Raw genomic sequence first — 5,972 nt, 5'->3', positions numbered from 1 at the left:
GAAATACACCAAGAGAACTAAAATTTTATGGGTGAAATGGTGCCATGGGGTGACTTCTCTTCCACCCCAATGCCTTCTCCTCTTCCTTCTCCTCCACCTCCCACTTCAAATGCACATCATCATCATCCAGGAGCCTTCTACATACACACCTCAAAGTAAGTGAACTTTTCTACCATTTTTGTTGAATTTAGGAAATTTTCGGTGAGCTGGAACCAATTACCCAAAAACCCATTGAAACAATGGTTTCGGTTAACGAACGACCTTCTGGAACGCATTGAGTTCGTTAACCGAGGGGTCACTGTACAGTATATTATGTGCCTAGACAGTGTAAACAGGTACAGTATACAACAATGGTAAACAGTGAGACAATTTGACCAAGGATAGCCAACAAAGCTGTCAGATGCTACACTATTATATACACAACAGACCTTAGACTATCATCTACATTACAGCCTTTAGCTATCATCTATACTACAGCCTTTAGCTATCATCTACACTACAGTCATTGCACTAACATCCACTATGCATACAAAGTGCAGATACTCCAGAACTAAGCCTAACAAAATAAAGATGCCAGATTGAAATTTTAGCAAAGAAATATTAATGAGAACTGAAAATTAGAGATGTACCAATACCAGTATTTTGGCTGATACCGAAACCAAGATTTTGCCAGATACTGTTACCGACACCTGTACTCTGATACTTAGAAATAGCCGATTTCAGTATGAAGGCTGTTGCTGGAATTGCCCTAACTGCAAAATCAAAGTAAACGAGATGTTTGAAAATCACAGAGGAATGAGATACTTCGAAAAAAAAAGAGGAATCTAAATCCGTGTTGGTTGCCAAGCTGGAACAGTTTGCGAAAGAGATCCTCTCTAAGATTGAGGAATTAGCTGACAGAACAGAGGAAGAAGTAAGAGGGGTGTGGTTATCTATGCTAAACAAGACCTTAGAGCCAGCCAGGTGAGTGTGTGGGGAGAGGATGATTTTGTAGAATCAATGTGTAAAATTAAACTGAAGGGGAAAGACTTACTCATTGTGGGATGTATCTACAGATCCCCAAACTGTAGCATATTAAACCAGAGGAACTTAAGAGACTTAATTGACAATGTAACGGCGCTAAACCATAGCCACCTCCTTGTTATGGGGGGACTTCAATTATGGCAATATCGACTGGAGAAATTAATCTATGCCAAACGACCTAAATAATCCAGCCACTCTTTTTGTAGAAATTCTGAGAGACAATTTTCTATTCCAACATGTTAAAGATCCGACTCACTAGAGAGGGGAGCAAACACCCAAACCGCTGGACCTCATCATAACTAACGAAGAGAGTATGGTGGCAAATCAGGAACACCTTGCCCCAGTTGGCACCAGTCGCCACATAATGTTGTCCTTCAGATTTAATTGTTACTGTACTTGGTTCATGACAAAACCAGGTCCAGGTTCAAATACTACAAAGGAAATTATGACATGATGAGGAGTAGACCTGACTTACTAAGGAATAAGAATGGAGATGCTATGCTGAATACAAGGAGACCGCTACACATGAACCATGTGGCGGTTGCCAAAGTTAAGAAGAAAACTCAGGATTTTGAGATGTGGGATGAGCAGGACAGGAGGATGTATGCCAGATCCAGGAATCAAGCAAAGTCAGAGTGTAGAAGGGTTGAAAAAGAGTTCAAAGAGGCAGATTGGAAGTGAAGTCAAGTCAAATCCAAAGGCTATTTATCACTATGCAAAGTCAAAATTAAAAACGTGAGTAGGCATATCGGGCCTGAGGCTTGAAGACGGTAGTTATTCAGATTCTGACCAGGATAAGGCAGAGGCATTGAACAAATTTTTTTCATTGGTATTTACAAAAGAGGATGTGAACAATCTTCTTGCATTTGAGGAAAGCCAGTTTAACACAGTGCTGACCCACATTGTATTCTTGGATGAGGTTATAAGAAATACACTGTCAAAGTTAAAGATTCACAAGAGTCCTGGCCAAGATATGGTACATCCCAGTGTTGTGTAACGAGCTTAAGATCCAGTTCTGCAAATGCCTGGAAGAGCAAAAGGTCCCCGGTGACTGGAAAATGGCTTATATGAGCCCTATATTCAAGAAGGGCGATTGTCACTCCACTAATAATTATAGACCAGTGAGCTTTTATGCCGAGACAATCCTGCTTAACGCAATTACAGTACTCAAAGTACTGGATGTTAGGACTCAAATTCTAGAACAAGGCTGAAATATCGACAATAGATACTGTACCTAGATTTTGACAAGGCTTTTGACAGAGTACCCCATGAAAGGCTGAGAATCAAATTGGAAGGGTACAGGATTCGGGGAAGTTTCCTAGCGTGGATCGGAGACTTTCTGCATGACTGCAGTGTGTGGTGATAAATGGTAAAAAATTATCATGTGTACCTGTGATAAGTGGGGTACCACAGGCAGCGACAGCTCCAGAATTTCCATATTGGAGGGGCTTAGGGGTGGCAATCTGGTTGGAAGAGGGGGCTAGGGGGACTTGTCTCAAAGTTGCATTTGCAGAGCAAGCACACTATTTTTACTTAGAGCATTCTGTATTATATATCAATAAAAATAGCAGTTTTCTAATAATGCATTTATTCACACTTTACATAAGATTGAGAAACCATGCAATTGTACATAAAAAAAGAACAATAATTACACAATGAAATTACATCATGCAAGCCATCAAAATAATGAAGAAGAAATTTATTTGAAAAAAAGACAGAAATTTCAAATAACTAATATACAGATGAACATATGTTCATTCTACTCTCAGGTGGAAGCCTCAGGGTAACTGAAAACAAGTTTTAGCAGTGTGATTCTTCAGTTGTTGTGGTTGGCAGCAAAAGTATCAATAATATGTTCAACATTCAGACTCTTGGCTCTTTTCGAATCTATAGATATTGTAGTGGATTCCTCCCCTACAAACGCTGTTTGTCGCTGAGTAGCCGACCCCGCGAATTCCCCAGTGTATGCCTCGTGGTCTAGGTCAACCAGCGCCACCTTACATGACGGAGGTCAATTATTAAGCCACGCCTACCTCCGCTATATAAGACCTGACCTCGTGGTGACCTACCGTCTCTTTCGACCTACACCAACCAGCAAGCAACACCTCCTCCTGCCTGGCGGCCCTCGCTCCCGCCGGCGAGCATGGCGACCCACAAGCTAGTCCTCTGAGCACCCTCACCAACCAGCGCTCTCTACTCAACGCTTGTTACCATGCTGCCTTCCCAGCACCTAGCTGCATTGTACATCCAATACAATATGTATACAGCGAGCACATTGTGAGTTTCCTTTCTCCATCCCATTCTGAGTGTGAACCCAACATCTCATACCCCACAATATAACTGCAATATCACTTGTTTTGCTATCAATACTGCTGTTCCTCAAGTAAGTTTTTGTCAGTAGCAGGCAGGAAAAACTGCATTCACATGCTGCAGAATTAACTGGCAAAGTCACACATCAGCTAAAACAGGTCTATGAAATCATCATGGTATGGTTTGAGCAAAGTAACAAATTCAAGTGGAGAAGTGATAGTATGACCCTGTTGTTTTTTTCTCTTAAGAAGACGTCGTACTTGATTCCCCTTATTCGAGACATCTTCTGAGGCAACTGAATTACATAGACGGAGAGAGGCTTAAGTACACAGGGTGCAGGGGCGCACCCAGAAATCTTAGGAAATAATCTGAGGTTGAAGATGGTGTAATTTAGCATCCTAATCTTTGTATATAGACTTTATATTACAGGATAATAGAAGTCATATTTTTTTTTTATTTACACAATTTTAAAATAAATGAATTTACTGCACTAAATATAGAGTATATAATATGGTTATTACTGTACTGAATGTGTAACAATCATTAAGCATTTTAATACTTGTATGTATATAATGACTAACTAACATTGAACACTAACAGAGCTCATAAAATTTGCTTAACAGTTTTTGAAGTTATTTGAAGCACACTTGCGAAATCATCAAATATGTGAAAGTGGATGGAAAAATAATTTATAAACATGTAAAATCTATAGAAAATATACAATGTAGATGAGAAAATGAAAAAAAAAACACATTAAATCTCAATATTTGGCAGTGCTGTTACACAGTGGCGTAGCTAGAGTGTGTGCCACCCGGGGCGGCCCTTGAGTTTGCCGCCCCCCCCACCCCCCCGTGACCCTACAAAAAATACATATTGCACAGTGACTCACTCTTATATATATATATATATATATATATATATATATATATATATATATATATATATATATATATATATATATATATATATATATATATATATATATATATATATATATATATATTAAATAGTTTGCCTTACTGTTGTCAGACAAAAGCCACCCCGATCAAAGTAGGGGGCTTTTGTCTGGGTGGCTTTCGTCTGGGGGGCTTTTGTCTGGGTGGCTTTTGTCGGGGGGGCTTTTGTCTGTACCCCAGTGAGGATAGTGTCTTAGTATAAAATCGCAATGCTGTGAAACAAAATCTTAATATTTAATCTCAGTACCGCAGCAAAAGTCACATCAATATTTTTTAACCAATACTTTAATATTTCTTACCTTATAGTATTATGTCTTCCAACGAAGTAAATAACTGGATCGAAAACACAAGAGAACTTAAAAGTCGTCTAGCCTCCCCTCGTCTTGTCACGATGGAGACTTGTGGAGAACTGAAGTGAATTGCTTGTAACTGGTGGATTGGTCGGCTGTACATGAACTGATATGACCCGAGACTGCATGGTTTTGCAGCTACTGGAGACGTTAATTCTTCCCTTTGTATCGGCGGCAAGTTAATCCTCGTCGTGTCTGACCTAACACCTGACCCACACCACATGAGCTCACTGGCGTACTTGTTTGAAGTTGTTTCCTTAATCCTCAACAGGTTACAGGTTGTGTGTGTGGCGGGGGGGGCGCATAGCAAGGTGTGTAGCTCATGACGTGGCCGTGATGATGTGGGTCAGGTGTTAGGTCAGACACGACAAGGATTAACTTGCCGCCGATACAAAGGGAAGGATTAACGTCTCCAGTAGCTGCAGATATGGGTGATGAGCAGACCCAAAAGTGCCGCCCCCCCAAAAGTGCCGCCCGCCCCCCCCCCCCAGCTACGCTTGTGGTGCTGTATATTAAGTGCATTCAGGTGCATGGGAATGGCAGAGGTGGTGTAAGTTACCTTGGCGTGGGGTGAGGTCAGGTAAGCTGACCCAACCTTCGTGTTACTAAGGTGTCGCCAGGTCAGGAATGGGTTGGCGGTGGCCGGTAATAAAGTCACAGAAAAAAGTCACAATTTTGGCTAGGAAAAAAAGTCAGGAAAAAAGTCACAATTAATTTATGGTGGTTGGTAAGGTTAGGTTAGGTTCTGCATATTCCTTTACTGAAACTGATTGACATATTAACCTTAAAATTTTTTGAGAATTCGATAGTTAACTTTTCTTTTTTTCCTGTGACTTTTTTTCCTGACTTTTTTTCCTGTGACTTTTTTCCTGTGACTTTTTTACCTGGATTCGGGTTGGCCGCACCATGCAGTTCCTGGAGGGGGGGGGGATCCTGGCAACCAGGAAACCCCCCTGGGTGCGCCACAGGGGTGACCTTACTAAACATGAGGTCAGGTCATAATCATGACATCCACTAATCCGCACACCAACACACACAGGAATCACGAGCCGATCAGTGGTGAAGAGGATAAAATAATACAATGGTAAAAATCTGGCGGGAAGGTTGGGCATACTGTCAGTCGCATCTGTTGGTATGTCCGGAACAAGATGCCAATTACCCAGTTAAAGACAATTATTCTTAATGGTATAATATGCCTTTTAAAGCTGTAAGTCCCTTCGTTATTATTCATTTTTTTCTTATTAACTTGTACAATATTAATACAATAAATAATTCTAAAAAATGAACTGGGGGTTGAGAGAATCAGGGTAGGCGTAGGATACTTAGTAAAAAA

The sequence above is a fragment of the Homarus americanus genome, unplaced genomic scaffold, assembly GCF_018991925.1.
Source record: "Homarus americanus isolate GMGI-L3 unplaced genomic scaffold, GMGI_Hamer_2.0 scaffold49667, whole genome shotgun sequence".
Taxonomy (NCBI): Eukaryota; Metazoa; Arthropoda; class Malacostraca; order Decapoda; family Nephropidae; genus Homarus; species Homarus americanus.
This window is presented reverse-complemented; position numbering follows the sequence as displayed.